The following is a 19,103-nucleotide window of genomic DNA, read 5'->3' as shown; positions in this document are numbered from 1 at the left end:
GACTAGCTGGCTCTGTTGAAGGTTCGCCCTCTTCAGTGCCTACACTGATTTTTGCAGGCACGTCCCTTACGTCGGTCTCTTCTACAGTGCACCGGTCTCCTTGCTTTCCATTATCTTGTGGATACAAGGGCGTGTCTATGGGTCGTATCTCCTTTTGGTTCACTTGTCGCGACGTTCCTGCAGCTTCTTCCGCGTCAGCTTCGTCCATGACGAGCTCTGTGACGTCCGTTTTCCCCATTGGGCTTGTTACGCTTGCGTATGTCTTCACACACGAGCTCTCGTCGTGGCCAAAACGGCGGCACCGTGCGCAGCGAGGGACACGGCAGTCTCGCCGTATATGCCCCGTGGTGTGACCCCGCAAACACACTGGTGCTCTTCCCGGAGCAATTAGCAGCGCCAATTCCCCACCGACACGAAGCTGGTGTGGGAGGTCATCGACCTTGACGCCTGCATGAAGCTTGATGCTCACCGTCCGCGTGGTCGTGGTTTTCTCCTGGATGCCATACACTCGCCACTTTTCTTTCGCGACGTCCGTTACAGTGCCGAACATTGCAAGTGCAGCGCGTACATCTTCATCGGGAACGTTGAACAACAGCCAATGCAACTTCAGGCGCAGGTCTTGATTCGTCGGGTCTACCACTATACACCGGCGACCTTTCACTTTCATTTCACCTATAGCCAGGGCTTTCTTGACGCCTTCAGCGTTCTTGAAGGTGACGGCCCACACATGGCTCATCTGATACGCCCCTAAGGCTATCACCTCAGGGAGCAGTGCCAGATGGTCCAACGTATCCCGGAATTCTTCAACTCGATAAGGCCTTGCACGCACGTCAGCATGTAAAAATATGGTATTCAAAACTGTACGACCTGTGGGCAAAGTCGGTAGGATGACCTCGTAATCCTCATGTTCAGCTGGAGTATTCCTGTTACCGCGGCTGTTCATGGCCGCAAACACCGCCCCATCGGAGCACATGATAACCACGTCCGTAGGCTTTCGCGGCCGGAAGTGGAATCCCTGAACCACCGACGCCATGTGACGGAGCTTCATACGTTGTTCGGACAGGTGCGCAACATCACTTAGCGTCGCTAAAAAAGAAAACTGCGTCGGCCGGGAATCGAACCCGGGCCACCCGCGTGGCAGGCGAGTATTCTACCACTGAACCACCGACTTTTTTTTTATTTATTTATTGCAGAACAATATCACAAATATCACAAACTACAGAACAATATCACAAAAATAACTACAAAACATATTGAAAAACATGAAAGCCAGCAGTCCAACATGGACTGGCGTTGTCGAACTAAAACTCTTTTAATGCCGTCAGAGGTGCTAGCCTCGACAGCCAATCGGGAACACAATCTTGTGTTTTCTTTATTTCAATAAAGCGAGACATACTGTCTCGAAAATAGATACGAGCCGGCCTAGCGTCTGGGTCGCAATGGTACCCAGCCATCCGTGCCCGCCATAAACAGTGGAGGCCATGGAGCATTATTAAGTCGTATGGAACTCCGTCCTCATTCTTTATCGCTAGATACCTGATCCCATGCGGATTCAACGGAAACTCCTTCTTGATTGTGCGTTTTAGGATGTCCCAGAAGTAGACACCTTCCCAGCAATGCAAGAACACATGATCTATGGTTTCAGGTTGCTTGCAAATCAAGCAGTGTGAGCCCCACGGTACAAGGAAGCCACGTTCTTCCATGAATGTTTTCACAGACAGTGTTCCTGCGTGTAGCTTAAAAAAGAATGTTTTTACTCCAGTAGGTACCTGCATTCTTTTCACCCGTTTAAGGACATCCTCTCCTGGTCCTCCACTGTATATCGCTCTGTACAATGGCACTGGAAATACAACATCGCATACATCTTTATATAATGTCTTTCTTTTCACGCCGGATAAATAATCGAAAGAAAAACGCACTGAAAGAAAGCGCACACTATCGACTACTTCTTTAATATAGCCGCGAATCGTTCCTGGCATACTATTGGTACTAACAATGAGTGCCGGCAGCGCAGCTCTTAATCTGAGCTGTAATACCGTACGCAGAAAAGGATCACTCACATCCCGAAAAAACAAAAATCTATTGACAAGCTGTCGTACAAAAAGATGCGCCAAGCCCAGGCCCCCTTCCTTCACCCTCCTGAACAGATTTGTTCGGCTACATCTTTCCCAGTTAGAGTCCCAGATAAAAACGGCGAACACTCTGTGCAACCTTTGCACATTTGCCCTTGAACAAAATAACGTCTGCATGACGTACCACAACTTTGTAATGAAAAATAAATTACATACAGTTGCCCTTGCGAAAATGGACAGGTTGATGCCTTTCCACCTGTCAGCTTTTTCTCTTGTTTCTTTTATTTGGTTCGTCCAGTATTCCTCGCTCTGTTTGTAGCTGTCCAAGGGAACACCGAGATACTTGGTAGGGGTTTTCACCCAGCTCACATTCGCAAAGTTGTCCGGGGCCGAGGACCACTCTCCGTGCCACAAACCGAGGGACTTATCCCAGTTCACTTTACTGCCCGTAACATCACAAAACTGCTTCACCACGCGTATTGTTTCCGTTACGCTTTCTCTGTTTGTACAACACACGGCGATATCATCGGCATATGCTAGGAGCTTGACTTCTGTGGCTGCCAAGCTGTAACCGCGTATTTGATGATTCTCAGTTATCGCCAAACACATCGTTTCAATGTAAACTGCAAACAAAAGAGGACTGAGGGGGCAGCCTTGACGCACAGAACGCATGACGTTAATGGGGGCCCCCAATGATTTATTCACAATTAAGCGTGTTGTGCAGTTCTGTTACGCCAATGCCACTCCCTCAGTGATGATGGCACCTACATTAACGTGATCCAGAATGGCAAACAAAATATCATGAGACACACAGTCAAAAGCTTTCTCTAGGTCAAGCTGGAGCACTGCGACGCCATCGTAAGTGATGTCACAGCACTCGAGCACGCACCGCATCGTGTGAATATTCGTAAAAATTGACCTCCCTTTGATCCCACACGTTTGGTGGTCTGCGACTATTTCTTTGATGACGCTTTGAAGTCTGGCTGCCAAAACCTTCATTAAAATCTTATAGTCGACATTGGTTAAAGATATCGGCCTATAAGATGTCACGAGCCTAAGTTTCTCCGCTTTGTCACTCTTAGGTATCAAGATGGTATGCGCTTTACCAAAAGAAGGCGGCAAAGCTTTGTTCACATACGCTGCGTTAAACAGATCTGTTAGCAGGGGCGACAGTTCTTTCTTGAAGGCTTTATAAAAACACGCGCTAAGACCGTCAGGTCCGGGTGATTTGCCATTGTTCAAATCATTTATTGCTTTTTCGACTTCGTGTTCTCTTATATTGCCTTCTAATAGGTCCTTCGTGTCGTCACTCAATCGCGGCATGCGACTGAGAAAGACCCTTTTGAACTCATCTACATTGGCTTCTTGATATGCAAACAGTGACTGGTAATACTCTAAAAACGCTCGGCCTATGCTCTTATTATCGTCGACGAGTGTGCCATTCCACGAGATTTTATCGACATGATTACGTCGACCATGAGTTTTTCAAGTCCAAGCGCTCTTTTGGTGGGCGTCTCCCCCGCTACTAATGCGTTTGCTCTTGCGCGCACAATCGCACCTTGATAGCGTTCTTTGTCCAACTGTTCGATTTTTTCTTTGATGGTTCGCATATCTTGCTTATACGCCCCTGGCTTTTCGCACTCCAGCGCTATCAGCTGATTAAGTATCTTTCGTAAGTCTCGTTCTTTCATTTCCCTCTCAAACTTTAGGCAGCTCGATCTTTCTATTGCTTTCATTTTTACCTTCTGTTTGAACCATTCCCATTTCTCTGCTATTGTTTCAATACATTCATCGCTTACTTCCATAACGGCCTCATGAATTGCGTCTACAAATGGCGCGTCTTTTAGTAGTAAGGCATTCATTTTCCATTGATCTCAGTTAAAAGATTGACTCTTCTTCTTCATTCCTATGGTACACATCACCAAGCAGTGATCTGAGAACGACACAGGTGCAACAGAATAACTGTGGCACATTGGAATCATGTCCTGTGACATGTACAAGCGGTCTAACCGCGCATGGCTGCTGCCTTGAAATCGCGTATACCTCACTTCCCGCTCCCCCTCCAGACACTCACATACATCGTCTAGTTCACTTTCGCTTATCAGCCTAGACAATATATGACTGCTTTTATCGCGGATACCACCATTATTGCATCTATCCCGAGCACTCAAAACACAGTTGAAATCCCCCAACAAAAGCATGCACTTTTCACTGCTAATATACTGAAAAAGATTCGAAAAAAATAATGCACGTTCTTCTACACCATTTGGCGCATATATGCATATAACCCGGAATTCAACTTTACAAAAAACAAAATCGCAAATAACAATCCTTCCCGACTGACATGAAAACACACTTTGAACAACCAGGTCTCGTAACTTCTTAACAAACAGGACACACCCAGCGGACGTCCCTACCGCGTGGCTCACGACCGCATAATATCTAGTCGTGAAACGCCGCACCATGCTCCCGGTCTCTTCCTCCCCGTCTACCTTGGTCTCCTGGACAGCTAAAACGTCTATGTCGTAGTCAGTGATCAACCGTAGGACTTGACATTGCCTACGGCTAGCCGCCAAGCCTCGCACGTTTAGTGTGGCAATACTGAGAGACGGGTCAGGTGACATGCTGTACTAAAGAATGAAGTAGGCCCGGAGCATGGTGCTTACCTTTCACGACTAGCCCTCGGCTAGCCGCCTCCGGAGCCGCCCGGCTTCCCGGCGTTGTTGGTGGTGTGCTGCGCTTTGTCCCCAGGCCTTCTCTCGGGCGGAACATTCGGTTTGGGTTTGAAACCCGAACGCCTCCCAAGAGGCGCTTTTGCCGGCGGCCCATCCCCGGTGCTGGATGCTGCGTTGTCCTTGTCTCCGGCGTCGTCTCGGGGGCGCTTGAAGGTTGCACCGAGACTAGCAGCCCGGTCCCCGTCGTTGGCAGCCTCGCTCTGTTCCATTTCTGAATCGTCATCATCGCTTTCGCCTTCACTCGCCCCTTCCTTTCGAAGGACAGCTTCCGTGTCGACCCGTGGCGGCCCAGTCACTTGCTCAGCAGCTTCGTCCACCTTGGCTTCAGCGCCCTCCGGCACTGTCGCGGTACTTGTTTTCACTGGCGTAACTTGGTCTCCGGCTCCCTTAGCGGCGTCTTCAGCCTCGGATGCGTCCATCAGATTTTCAGCTGCCGCTTCACTCACTGCTGGGCCTGTCGCTGTAGCGTACGTCTTCACGCAGTCGGCGTCGACGTGCCCAAAACGTCTGCAACGTGAGCAGCGCGGCACCTTACACTCTCGCCGGACGTGCCCAGTGCCCTGGCAGCGCAAGCACTGCATGGGCCGACCAGGAACGACCACCAAAGCGAGCTCTCCGCCGACGCGGACCTGATGTGGCAGGTCCTCTACCTTGACGCCGGTCTTCAGCTTGAGGAGCACGGTCCGCGTGGTAGAGGTCTTGTCCCCCATACCTTGGACACGCCACTTCTCCTGGCTTACCTCGTCCACGTTGCCGAAAGGCGCAAACGCCACCCGGACGTCGTCGTCGGCAACGCCATACAGCAGCCAGTGAAGCCGAAGCTTCACCTGCTGGTCCTGTGGGTCGACGATGACGCACCGTCGTCCTTTCACTTGAAGTTCCTTCAGGGCCACCATCCGTTTCGTGGTGGTCGCATCCTTAAGGGTCACCGCCCACACGTGATTGATCTGGTACGCCCCTATGCATACCACGCCAGGCAGCAAGCCCGTCGGCAGGAGGGCGTCTCTGAAGTCCTCGACCCTGTATGGTCTCGCTCGTACATCCCCGTGTAAAAACACCGTGTTAGTAGCCACTCGTCCTTTAGGCAGTTGCGGCAAAATAAAAGGGTAATCCTTCTCTTCGTCGTTCGTCCTGTTTCCGCGGCCAAAAGTGACCGCTGTCGCTGCCCCGGGAGAGGCCATGATTCACGAACCGTCACGCTCGGTGGCCGGAAGCAGAAAAGACCACTGAACCACCGACGCCCTGTGACGGACCTTCATACGTTGTTCGGACAGGTGCGCAACATGACTTAGCGTCGCTAAAAAATGAAAACTGCGACGGCCGGGAATCGAACCCGGGCCACCCGCGTGGCAGGCGAGTATTCTACCACTACACCACCGACGCCCTGTGACGGACCTTCATACGTTGTTCGGACAGGTGCGCAACATCACTTAGCGTCGCTAAAAAACAAAACTGCGTCGGCCGGGAATCGAACCCGGGCCACCCGCGTGGCAGGCGAGTATTCTACCACTGAACCACCGAAGCCCTGTGACGGACCTTCATACGTTGTTCGGACAGGTGCGCAACATCACTTAGCGTCGCTAAAAAAGAAAACTGCGATGGCTGGGAATCGAACCCGGGCCACCCGCGTGGCAGGCGAGTATTCTACCACTGAACCACCGACGCTTTTTTTTTATTACCTGTTTTCTCTTTACAGGGCATAGGAACACAGAAACATGAAAGGTAAAATGAACACGTGGACCGAGCCTTGGTCCGGTGTGTTCACATTAAAATTTCTTCAAGTTACACAGTTCATCCAACAGAGGCAACCCGACAGGAGGCTCTGGTTGCGCCTTATACAATTCGCGCATATAATCCATGTTAACGATGAAGTTTTCCCTGACAGGACGTGTGTGAGGGTCTGCATTACGGACCGCCATTCTCGTCTGCCATATGCTGTGTAGTCCTATTAACATAAACAAGTCGTATGGGACACCGTCTTCATTGTCCACGCACAGAAAACGAATGCCGTAACTTGTGATGGGTAGGTCTTTTTTCAATGTGCGCTGAAGGATGTCCCAATGGAAGACGGCGTCCCAGGAGTAAATAAACACGTGTTCCACAGTTTCGGGCTTCTTACACAATAGACAATTCGTCGTCCATGGGACGTAGAGGCCTTTATCGGCTAACCACTGCTTTACTGGGAGCGTCCCAGAGTGAAGTTTAAAGAAGAAAGTTTTTGCTCCCGGTTTTACGTTCATCCTTTTAACCCTTCTTAACACGTCCTGTCCGGGTCCGACATTGAATAAAGATCTGTATCGCGGCGTTGGTAACAAGCATTCAATGAGGTCTTTGTAAAGTCTTTTCCGTTTTACAGAGGACAAGTACTCTAGTGAAAAACGTACTTTGAGAAAATTAAAAGATTGTACAACTTCACGCAGATACCCTGACACATATTGATACATGTTATTCGACGACACAACAAATTCTGGAACGTGGGAGCATAGTCTTAATTTTATTACACTTTGCAAAAATTCGTTTCTTTGGTCGCGAAGAAAAATAAAGCGAGACACAAGTTGCCTAATAAACAAGTGACACAAACCCAAGCCTCCGTTTTGGGCCGATAGGAACAAATTTGAGCGACTTGTTCGCTCCCACGTCGATTTCCATACAAACACAGCAAAAATCCTGTGAAATTTCTGCACATTCACGCCTGACATACAAATGACTTGGCACACATACCATATTTTGGATATCAAAAATAGGTTGCATACAGACGCCCGTGCAAAAATGGAGAGTTCACGCCCTCTCCAGGCGTTTGTTTTTTGTCGGGTTGTTTCTGCTTCGTTTTTCCAGTAGTCGTTGTTCTCACGATAGACCTGAAGTGGTACCCCAAGGTAATTTAGCGGGCGGGTTTCCCATCTTACATTTACGTATACATCAGGTCTCATATCCCAATTACCATACCAAAATACAGTTGTTTTGTCCCAATTAATCATACTACCTGTCATGGAACAAAATTGTTTGACCGTGTGGACAACTTCACATATGCTCTGCCTATCTTGACAGAGTACAGCCACGTCATCGGCATATGCTAGAATCTTTACTTCGGTGTTCTGTAATCTAAATCCATGCACATTTTAATTATGAATAATTGATAAACACAAGGGTTCTAGGTACATGGCAAAAAGTAAGGCTGATGCCGGACATCCTTGTCTGATAGAACTGAGTATCTCAATTTCTTCACTGAGCACCCTGTTAACTACCAGGCGTGTTACGCATCGCGAGTATGCCATCTTTAATCCATCAAGAAGCACACTTCCTACTTGCACATGTTCCAACACACTGAACAACACTTCATGGGAAACACGGTCAAAAGCTTTCTGTAGATCTAATTGCATCACTGCGATTCGGTCTCCAAAGTCATCACAAATCTCTAAGACACTTCTTACTATGTGTATATTTGTCGTAATGCTACGACCTCTTATGCCACATGTCTGGTGCGGTCCTACAATGTCTTGAATGACATTCTGCAGTCTCCTGGCCAACACCTTCATGAAAATTTTGTAATCCGTGTTCAATAGGCTAATGGGCCGATACGACGTCACAGACTGGAGTTTGGTGCTATCATCTGTTTTGGGGATTAAAACAGTGTGCGCCTCAGTGAACGAGCGTGGTAGTCTTTTCTTTTTATAACCATCTTCGATAACTTCGAACAGCGCGCGTGCGATCTCTTCTTTAAACATTTTATAGAATTCTGCTCCTATTCCATCTGGACCAGGCGTCTTTCCAGTGCTTAAGTCATCAATAGCTTATTTAATCTCCTGTACGCTGATAGGAGCCTCCAAACTTTTTTGCGTTTCATCGTCAAACTTGGGCACGAAAGAAAGGAATTCGTCACTAAATCCACTCGCCATCGACAAACGCTTTCCAAGCAATTCGCGATAGTGTTCAACAAATGCTTGCCTTATCTGACTTTTTTCTTTCGTCAATGTGCCATTGTACACTATTTCCTTAACTTCTTTTCTTTCTGCATATTGCTTTTCATCACCTAGTGCCCGTTTTGTAGGTGTCTCGCCCATCCAAAGCTTTTCTGTTCTTGACCTAATAATAGCACCTCTGTACTTCTCTTTATCTAAAAATTCGAGCTTGTTTTTTGTATTTTTGATTTCCTCGGTGAACGTGTCCGGTTTCGCATTCTCTTCCTTTAAAAGTGCTTGCAGTTGCAACTGCAAATTCTTCTCGCCTTGTTTCTTCTCAAAATTAAGCTTCGTCGTTCGTTCTATAGCACTTAGTTTAACATTTTGTTTGAAAGTTTCCCATCGTTCTTCCCAGTCATCTTTTTCATCTTCATACATCATCGTTAACGCTTCTGTTACTTTTTTAGTAAACGTTTCATCTTTCAGAATGCTATGATTTAACTTCCAAAGGTTCCAGTTGAACTTTGTCGTTTTTTCCTTCTTTCCAAGCGTGAATCTCACCAAACAGTGGTCGCTAAACGACACTGGTGTAACCAAGTATTCATCACAGCACATCACAAGGTCAAGTGGAATGTACGCTCTATCTAAACGCGCGTGACTTTGACCCTGAAAATGTGTGAACTGGGCCCTGCCATTAGACATGCAGAGGGTCACATCTTCTAGTCCATTCGCTTTGATCGCGGATATTTACACGCTTGGAGCGGTCCTCCATTGCGCACACACAGTTAAAGTCACCCATAAATATCACATGTCTACTACAATCAAGAAAACCACTAATTTCTTCAAAGAAAGCTTTCCTTTCGTTCTCGCGGTTCGGGGCATACAAGCAAATCACGCGCCATTCAAAATTCAGTAGCGAGAAATCACATACTACGAATCGTCCGCTATCACTGCTTCTTATATTTGTCTCCACAGCACCAATAGATTTTTTTACGAAAATGGCACACCCTCCCGACAAGCCATTGGAATGTGATACACATATATTATACGTGGTGCGAAAAGGCAGAACCATTCGATCAGTTTCCTCCTGCCTCTCTACTTTAGTTTCTTGCACGGCAATCACATCTAAATCGTGTTCTGCAAACAGTCTGCTTAATTGGTACTGACGTCTTCTAGCAGCTAACCCGCGCACATTTAGAGTGGCGAAACGAACTGCTCTCTCAAGTCTAATAGCCATTTTTTTTAAAAAGGATGCGCTCACCAAAAACAAGGTGTGCCCCGATTTTCGGGTACACACGTAGTGCGTTAGCTGTGTTGTCAAGTGGGCGGCTGAGCCGCCCTCTTCTCCCCCTCCTTGACGTTTGGCTTTGCAGTGGGCCGCGGCCGGCGACTAGTTGCCGCTTTCGCCGGAGGTTCACTGCTGCTGGCGTCCTTCGACTCTTCACCGCCGTCGTCTCGTGGTCTCTTTACCACCGCACTATTTTCTTCTGCTTCACGGCAATCCATGAAATCCTCTTCGGGAGGCTTTTGGTGAACTTCCGCTGCCTCAGTGTTTGCACTTGTTTTATTGGTGGCATCCTCGGTGACATTGGAGTCCGTACTCTTCGTCTTCGCTTGAATTGGAATTTGCACATGTGCAGTGATTTTCAAACTTTCCTCAGTTTTCGGTGGCTCATTTTCTTGGGTGCTTGTCTCTTGTGCCCCTGAAATTGCTGCTGGACTCACACATTCTTCTGCTTCGGCTTCGTCCATGGTGAGCTCGGATTTCTTCGTGCTCACCGTGGTCATGGCAGCTGCAGCATACGTCCTCGAGCAGTTTTCTACGGTATGGCCAAAGCGTTTGCAGACGTTGCATCGCGGGACGCGGCAATCCTTTCTGATGTGGCCAATTTGCTGGCAGCGCAAACACCTTGGTGCTCTTCCGGGCACCACGACAAGGGCGAGCTCGCCTCCAACACGAAGCTGATGTGGTAGATCGTCCAACGTTACGTCGGCCTTCAGTCGCACCACAACTGTACGTGTCATGGTGCTCTGCTGGCTGTAGCCGTCAATTCGCCATTTATCCAGTTCTATTTCCATGACCGTTCCGTAGGGGCTCAGCGCGTTTCGCACATCTTCTTCGCGTACGTGGTAGAGCAACCAGTGAAGCTTCAGACGGACGTCGCGGTGGCTTGGATCAATTACGATGCATCACCGGCCCTTCACCGTCAATTCCGGATCACCCAAAAACTTCTTCGCGCCTTCAGCGGTCTTGCAGGTAACCGCCCACACATGGTTCATTTGATAGGCGCCAAGCGCAAGAACTTCGGTGGGCGGGACACGTTGAAACAGTGGTTCACGGAAATCTTCTGCACGGTACGGTCTTCCTTTTATATCAGCATGTAGAAAAACAGTATTTTGGACAACATACCCAGTTGGCAGAGGGGGCAAAATGACTGCATAATCCTGCGACACTTCATTCCTGGTACCGCGGCTTAACTGGGCCGCTACATCCGCTCCAACGGAGCTCATGATAGACACGTCCGTAGGCTTTCGCGGCCGGAAGTGGAATCCGAACCACCGACGCCATTTTTTCTTTTTCTTTCATGGTATTTAATACATTAACATGTCAACCAATAAAACATTCACTAATTGTGCATAGTCATAGAAAGGTGGGTACAGTGAGTCACACACAGAAAAACAAAAGAAGCACTGTTCCGCTTTAAAAGGGTGGTAAGGCTAAGCACCTCACCAAAATGGGGTACCAGTCCGGTTGAACATCAAGTCCATCATAAACATTCTTTAGGTGCACAGTCATCTGGATGAAATTTACTCTTGTGGGTACAACCGGTTCGGCGTTGCGGTCCATCATTCGCGTCTTCCACAGACTGTGCATTCCCATGAGAAAAAACACGTCGAAAGGTACACTGTCATCATGGGCCGGCAGCAGATATCGCACTGTATGGGGTTTGATTTCCAGGTCTTTCTTCAGAGTCCGTTGGAGGATGTCCCAAAATAGAATGGCATCTTTGCAGCCAATAAAACAGTGTTCAATTGTCTCTGGCACATCACAAAGACGACAATTAACAGAAGTCACAAATATACCCTTTTTCTGTAGCCATGTTTTTACCGGTAAAGTTTCACTATGAAGTTTGTAAAAGAATGTTTTGCAGCATGGGGATATATACATTTTACGAACTCGTTTTAGTACATCGTGGCCTGGCCATTCAATGTATAGTGATCGGTAAAATGGAGGCGGAAAAAGCATGGACAGTAAATCTTTGTATAACTTTTTACGCGACACGGAGTACAAGTATTCAGTAGAAAACCGAACTGTCAGGAAACGAACCGCCAAATAAACCTCCTGCATGAACCCCAACAAGCATAAAGGCGAAGAAAAATTTGATGAAACAACTAAATCAGGTAAAGCATCAACAAGTGTGACTTGCATGAATGACCGAATTATAGGATGTGAAGGATCGCGAAAAAAGAAGAAACGGGACACTATTTGCCGCACGTAAAGATGCACTAAGCCGAGCCCACCCTCACTAACTGGTCTAAAAACATTGTCTCTCCTCATGGGCTCGAAAGTGGAAGACCATATGAAAGTTGCAAAAATTCGGTGAAAGCGTTGGATGTAGAGCCTGGCACAGTGAACAACTTGCAATACGTAGTAAATTTTAGTTGCTAAAGACTTATTGCAGGCTTCAGCCCTTCCGAAAATAGAAAGTCGGTATGGAACGAATGTCTGAGCGTAACTTTGCAAGGCTGAAACCCGTTCTTTCCAATAGTGCGCGCTTAATTTATATGCGTCTAGCGGCACGCAAAGATACGTTGGTGGAACATGAGTCCACTTAATGCCTTCAAACTTTTCTGGCTTATAACACCAGGAGCCGAACCATAAGCCTAAGCTTTTCGATGAGTTCATTTGTGCTCCTGATACGCTGCCAAATTTCTCTATTGTAGCTACAACCTTTTCAACACTGGGCTTATCTGTGCAGAAAAAGGCTAGATCATCTGCGTAAGCTAACACTTTAACCTCATTACCCAGTATGTTGAAGCCATGGATGGAACTTGACTGAATTACGCTTAAGCATAGTGGTTCCAGGTAAAGGGCGAAGAGTAGTGGGGACATCGGGCATCCTTGTTTCACCGAAGAGCAGATAGCAACGGGTTTGGAGAGACGTCCATTAATAACTAAACGAGCAGAACAATGGGTGTAGCAAAGCCTAACTCCTTTAAGCACAATGGAGCCAACATTGGCGTGTTCCAGAAGAGAAAATAAATAGGAATGACTGACTCGATCGAAAACTTTAGCAAGGTCTACTTGGAGCATTGCAAGCTGCTCAGTGGAACCGTAACAGTACTCAAGAAGTGTACGGGCGATATGTATGTTGGTCTGAATTGATCGACCTCTAATTCCGCACGTCTGATGGGAACCAATGAGAATCGACATCGCAAATTGTAATCTATTAGATAAAACTTTTGCAAAGATTTTATAATCAGCGTTTGACAGCGTGATTGGTCTGTAGCTTTCAACAGAACGCAGTTTTTCCTTATCTGAGCTTTTTGGGATTAAAACTGTGTGGTTTTTGCAAAAAGATTGTGGAAGGGCGTCCACCTCTAAACTTGTAATAAATATATCCAATAATATCGAACTGATAATCCCTTTGAACGCTTTGTAAAATTCGCTTGAAAGTCCATCGGGGCCGGGGGTTTTCGATAAAGGCAGCTGATCAATAGCTTGCTCAATTTCTTGAATGGTAGCAGTACCACTGATGAATGCACACTCCTCATTCTGTAAAGGTTTTACTAGAGACACAAAACTCTCTAAGACTTTTTCATCATGATCTTCGGGAGGTGCACTGAACAAAGCATTGTAGTAAACTTCAAATTGTGAAATTATGTCATTCGTATTTGTTACAAGACTACCTTTGGAGTAGATTTCCGAAATTACTTTTGAAGTACCGTGACGTCACTCATCAAGTAAAGCTTGACGTGTTGGCTGTTCAGAGTGCAAAGCACGGCTGTTTCGAGATCGAACTCGCGCACCTCGGTAACGCAGTGCGTCATACTTTTGTAACTCACATTTAATATTTTCCATATCTTCTATGCAAGTGCCTGGCATTTCGCATTCCATCTCGTACATGCTACTTAGGCTCTTGAGAAGCATTTTTCCTTCATTCTTTCTATAAAGTGATTTCACCGACCCAATTTCTATAGCCACTGTGCGAACCTCTTGCTTAAAGAGTTCCCAAGCAGCAAATAATGGCAAGTCTGTAGAAAAACAGGTTTTTAGGGCCATACGCACACGATTTATAAATTCCTGATCATTTAGGAGCTCAGAGTTAAGTTTCCAGAGTGCCCACTGTGGTCGGAAATTGGTTACAGATTTCTCACCAATTTTTGCGATAACCATACAATGATCAGAGAACGAAACTGGGATAGTACTACAAGACAGTCCTCGGGAGAGGAGTGATGAAGAGACATAAATTCGATCAAGGCGGGCGTAAGAGTGACCTTGAATTCGTGTATAAGAGCAAGAACCCTGTCCCGACGCTCCTATATCTATGAGCCCTGCATTCTCTATCACGTTAGACAAAACTTCACCACTCCTGTCTCGCTGAATGTTAATCCCACTTCGATCACTCGGATCACATACACAATTGAAATCTCCCATTAACACAATGCAGCGTTCACAGTCCAGTAGATTAGACACAGTATCAAATAAAAGAATTCGTTTGGCAGCGTCATTAAATGCGTAGAGGTTAACTATTCGCCATGGCACACCCTGCAACACAAAATCGCAGTATATGTATCGGCCTTCAGCGTCCACATGGTAACTAAATGCTGAACAAAGTAGGCTCTTTTTCAGAAACAGGAAGCAGCCCGCGGATAAACCAAGGGCGTGTGAAACGCAGACATTATATTCAGACAGAAAAGGTCGCAAGGCCCTTTCTGTTTCGTCATCACTCTCAATCTTCGTCTCCTGCACGGCGACGAAGTCGAGGCGATGCATAGATAAAAGCCGGCGAAGCTGTGCCTGTTTCTGCAAAGACCTAAGGCCCCGTACATTCAAAGTTGCGAAGAGAAGTTGCTGTGTCAGCGCCATGGTGACTAACCACTATACGGACCTAATTATCTATGTGGTCGGTCCTTGAGGACAACGGTGAGGCTCCCTCCGAACCCCCACCAGGCCTCCTGGACCGTGATCGTCGGCACTTTCCTGAGTGTTTCCATGTCTTGCGGCGACGTGCTTTTCTTGTGGTACTGGTCGTGTCGCTGTCCGTGCTTGTTTCTGATGTGTTTGTCGCGCGCCGCTTCGGAATTGATGCATCCGCGTTACCTCGTCTGTCCTCTACCAGCACAGGGCAGGTGTCGAGAAGCTTGGGTGAAGCAGATGATTCATTTTCGGCTGCCTCTTTAGCTTGCTGGGCAGGAACTGGCTGTGTGATTACGGGCGCCTCATTGCACTGTTGCTTGGACTGATCATCTGTCGCTTTGCTACTTTCCTTGTCCTTGGGCGGTTGTGCGATGACATTGTCTTTTACATCTAGACGAGACTTGCCGGCACAACTGGTCTCCGCGGCAGAAGGAACATCTCCGGTCGCGTCGAGAACCTCTGTGGCGTCCATTATGTGTTATTGCACGCATTCATCAGGAGGTCGTGTCCTATGTCGTAACTTGTCGGCGTATGTTACCACACATTCCATGTGTGGTAACATACCACCGACGCCATGTGACGGACCTTCACACGTTGTTCGGACAGGTGCGCAGCATCACTTAGCGTCGCTAAAAAAGAAAACTGCGTCGGCCGGGAATCGAACCCGGGCCACCCGCGTAGCAGGCGAGTATTCTACCACTGAACCACCGACGCCATGTGACGGACCTTCATACGTTGTTCGGACAGGTGCGCAACATCACTTAGCGTCGCTAAAAAAGAAAACTGCGTCGGCCGGGAATCGAACCCGGGCCACCCGCGTGGCAGGCGAGTATTCTACCACTGAACCACCGACGCCATGTGACGGACCTTCATACGTTGTTCGGACAGGTGCGCAACATCACTTAGCGTCGCTAAAAAAAGAAAACTGCGTCGGCCGGGAATCGAACCCGGGCCACCCGCGTGGCAGGCGAGTATTCTACCACTGAACCACCGACGCCACGTGACGGACCTTCATACGTTGTTCGGACAGGTGCGCAACATCACTTAGTGTCGCTAAATAAGAAAACTGCGTCGGCCGGGAATCGAACCCGGGCCACCCGCGTGGCAGGCGAGTATTCTACCACTGAACCACCGACGCTTTTTTTTTTCTTTATTGCCAGTTCTCGACAGGTTCACCGACACACTGTCAGCAAAACAAACAAAATGCATAACTAGGACACGAAAATACAGAAGAAAAAAACAAGCTCTTACATAGCAGCCAGCATGACTTGGCTGACTTTGTCTTTTAAAATTCCTTTAGGGATGCCAAGGTCTCTTCCCTTGGTAGCCAATCAGGCACATCAACTTGTGCTTTTTTCACCTCCAGAAAGCGTGACATGTGTTCATGGAAATGTACGCGCGCAGGCCGCGCTTCTGGGTCACAATAGAAGCCTTGCATTCGGGATCGCCATAGACAGTAGAGGCCAGTCAGCATGATGAGGTAAAATGGGACCCCGTCCTCATTATCCAGTGGTAGAAATCTTATGCCCTGCGGATGTAAGGGCAATTCTTTCTTCATTGTTCTTTGCAGAACGTCCAAAAAGAACACCCCCTCCCAACAATGTATGAAAACATGGTCTACTGTTTCAGGCTTTTTACAAATCAGACAGTTTGACCCCCACGGCATGTAAAACCCGCGTTCTTCTAAGAAGGTTCTCACTGTCAGGGTGCCAGTGTGAAGCTTGAAGAAGAAAGATTTCACTCCTGGCTGCACGTGCATTCTTTTTACTCGTTTCAAAACGTTCTTTCCCTGACCTCCACTGTATATGGCTCTGTACATCGGTACTGGAAAAATAACATCACACAGGTCACTGTACATTTTCTTTCTTTTCACGCTGAACATATAATCATTCGAGAACCGTACCGACAAAAAACGAACACTGGCTACTATCTCCTTGAAGTACCCAAACAAAGTACCAGGCATAATTTCGCTGCTGATAACAAGCTCTGGTAACGCACTACAAAGTCTCACTTGACACAGCGATCATAAGAACGGGTCTTTGACGTCCCGAAAGAAGAAAAAACGGCTTACAAGCTGCCGCACGAATAGGTGTGCCAGACCCAGGCCTCCCTCTTTCACTGGCCTGAAAAGATTCGTGCGGCTGCAGCGTTCCCAGCTGGAAGCCCAAATAAAAACAGCGAACACTCGGTGGAACTTCTGAACATGCACTCGCGAACAATACAACACTTGCATCATGTACCATAATTTACTAACAAAAAACAAATTGCACACTGTCGCTCTGGCGAAAATTGATAGGTGTGAACCTTTCCATCTCTCCGCCTTTTCTCGTGTTTCTTTGGCTTGTTCTAGCCAGAAATCATCATTTTTCTTATAACTTTCAAGGGGAACGCCGAGGTACTTCACTGGGGTTTTAACCCATTTCACGTTGGCAAATAATGTCTCTGGTGTTGACTGCCACTCGCCGTGCCAAAAGCCCAGACACTTTCCCCAGTTCACAAAGCTCCCCGTTACTTCTCCGAACCGTCTTACTACAGCGACTGTCTCTAGCAGGCTCTCCTTTTTCGTACAGCACACCGCTATATCATCAGCGTACGCTAAGAGCTTTAGCTCGGACGCCTGCAATCTGAACCCATGAACACGATCATTTTCAATTATTGCTTGACACAAAGTTTCAATATAAATACTAAACAAACGAGGACTCAGTGGGCACCCTTGACGCACGCTCCGCCGGACGTCAACGGGGGCCCCCAATCTGTTGTTGACTATCAGGCGCGTTTTGCAGTTTCTATAAGCTAGGGATATTCCGTCGATGATGATTGAGCCTAAATTAACATGTTCGAGTATGGAACGCAATAATACATGAGATACACAGTCAAATGCCTTTTCTAGGTCAAGCTGGAGTATTGCGACAGCCGACCGAGAGGCGTCACAACACTCTAGCACACACCTCAATGAATGAATATTAGTAAAAATAGAGCGGCCCTTAATACCACAGGTTTGGTGGGCTCCCACAATCTGCGTCATAACGGTCTGAAGTCTGCTAGCCAATACTTTCATAAATATTTTATAATCACAGTTAGTTAGTGAGATTGGTCTGTATGATGTCACGAGTCTTAGCCTATCTTTTTGTTCTGTTTTTGGAATGAGCACAGTGTGTGCTTGGGAGAATGACAGGGGTAACGTTCCCACCTCAAATGCCTCATCAAAGACATCTTTCAACTGACAGGACAGGTCTTGCTTGAATGCTTTGTACCAAGCCGCGCTCAGACCGTCCGGACCGGGCGACTTTCCAGGGTAAAGATCATCTATTGCCTTTTCTATTTCTGCTATTGTTATAGGTGCTTCAAGAGCTGCTTTTCTTTCTTCTGACAGCCGAGGCATGCGCTCTAAGAAGGCTGTTTTAAACCCTTCTACATCTACTGATCTATGGGCAAACAGCCCTTCGTAGAATCGAAAGAAAGCTCGCCCTATAGCCTCCGTATCTGTTGTTTCAATACCACTTTCTTCTATCACATCCATGTGACTACGGCGGGCGTGCGCCCTTTCGATTCCCAGCGCTCGCTTTGTGGGCGTCTCCCCGGCCGCCCATGCCTCGGCTCTGGCTCGCACTATCGCTCCCCGATAACGTTCTTCGTCTGCTGCTTCGAGTTTCTGTTTTATGCTACGAATGTCGTCTTTAAACTTGCCCGGCTCACGGCATTCAAGCTTAACCAGTTTTTCAAGCAATGTTCTTAAATTTCTTTCTTTAATTTTTCCTCATACTTAATGCAGCTAGCTCGCTCTATGGCTTTCATTTTGACATGTTGCTTAAATAAATCCCATTGTGCGCCGACACTAGGCACCTGTTCTGATTTCATTGCATCTATCGCCTCCTTCACATCTTGAATAAAGCATTCGTCGCTTAGAAGCTTTACGTTCATTTACCACAGATCCCACGAAAACTTGTTTTGTTTTTCCGCACTTCCCATCAGACATTTAACCAGACAATGGTCCGAAAACGACACGGGCACTACATGGTATTGGGTGCACAAAGGTAATAGCTCCACTGATGCATAAATACGGTCAAGGCGAGCGTGACTCTGTCCTTGGAAATGCGTAAACTGCACTTCTCTCGCTCCCTCGAGACATTCTGCTACATCATCTATATCATGTTCTCCAATAAACCGTGATAAAAGCTGACTACTTCTGTGTCTATACCCGTGTGCATTGCTTCGGTCCCGAGTGTTCAAAACGCAGTTGAAATCTCCTAACACA

General features: G+C 47.3%; 8 non-coding genes across 8 annotated transcripts; all 8 read right to left on the bottom strand.

Moving 5' to 3' along the window:
* Positions 1-1,100: 1,100 nt before the first annotated feature.
* On the bottom strand, positions 1,101-1,171 carry Trnag-gcc (transfer RNA glycine (anticodon GCC)). Its single transcript has one exon. It is a non-coding gene; the product is annotated as a tRNA-Gly (tRNA).
* A 4,948-nt stretch (positions 1,172-6,119) lies between these two features.
* On the bottom strand, positions 6,120-6,190 carry Trnag-gcc (transfer RNA glycine (anticodon GCC)). The gene has a single exon. It is a non-coding gene; the product is annotated as a tRNA-Gly (tRNA).
* Positions 6,191-6,260: 70 nt separating this feature from the next.
* Positions 6,261-6,331, bottom strand: Trnag-gcc (transfer RNA glycine (anticodon GCC)). Its single transcript has one exon. It is a non-coding gene; the product is annotated as a tRNA-Gly (tRNA).
* A 70-nt stretch (positions 6,332-6,401) lies between these two features.
* Trnag-gcc (transfer RNA glycine (anticodon GCC)) lies at positions 6,402-6,472 on the bottom strand. The gene has a single exon. It is a non-coding gene; the product is annotated as a tRNA-Gly (tRNA).
* Positions 6,473-15,491: 9,019 nt separating this feature from the next.
* Trnas-gcu (transfer RNA serine (anticodon GCU)) lies at positions 15,492-15,562 on the bottom strand. The gene has a single exon. It is a non-coding gene; the product is annotated as a tRNA-Ser (tRNA).
* Positions 15,563-15,632: 70 nt separating this feature from the next.
* Trnag-gcc (transfer RNA glycine (anticodon GCC)) lies at positions 15,633-15,703 on the bottom strand. The gene has a single exon. It is a non-coding gene; the product is annotated as a tRNA-Gly (tRNA).
* A 71-nt stretch (positions 15,704-15,774) lies between these two features.
* Trnag-gcc (transfer RNA glycine (anticodon GCC)) lies at positions 15,775-15,845 on the bottom strand. Its single transcript has one exon. It is a non-coding gene; the product is annotated as a tRNA-Gly (tRNA).
* A 70-nt stretch (positions 15,846-15,915) lies between these two features.
* On the bottom strand, positions 15,916-15,986 carry Trnag-gcc (transfer RNA glycine (anticodon GCC)). Its single transcript has one exon. It is a non-coding gene; the product is annotated as a tRNA-Gly (tRNA).
* Between the last annotated feature and the right edge of the window lie 3,117 nt (positions 15,987-19,103).

Source organism: Dermacentor silvarum, chromosome 4 (genome assembly GCF_013339745.2).
Source record: "Dermacentor silvarum isolate Dsil-2018 chromosome 4, BIME_Dsil_1.4, whole genome shotgun sequence".
NCBI classification, from domain to species: Eukaryota; Metazoa; Arthropoda; class Arachnida; order Ixodida; family Ixodidae; genus Dermacentor; species Dermacentor silvarum.
This window is presented reverse-complemented; position numbering and strand designations above follow the sequence as displayed.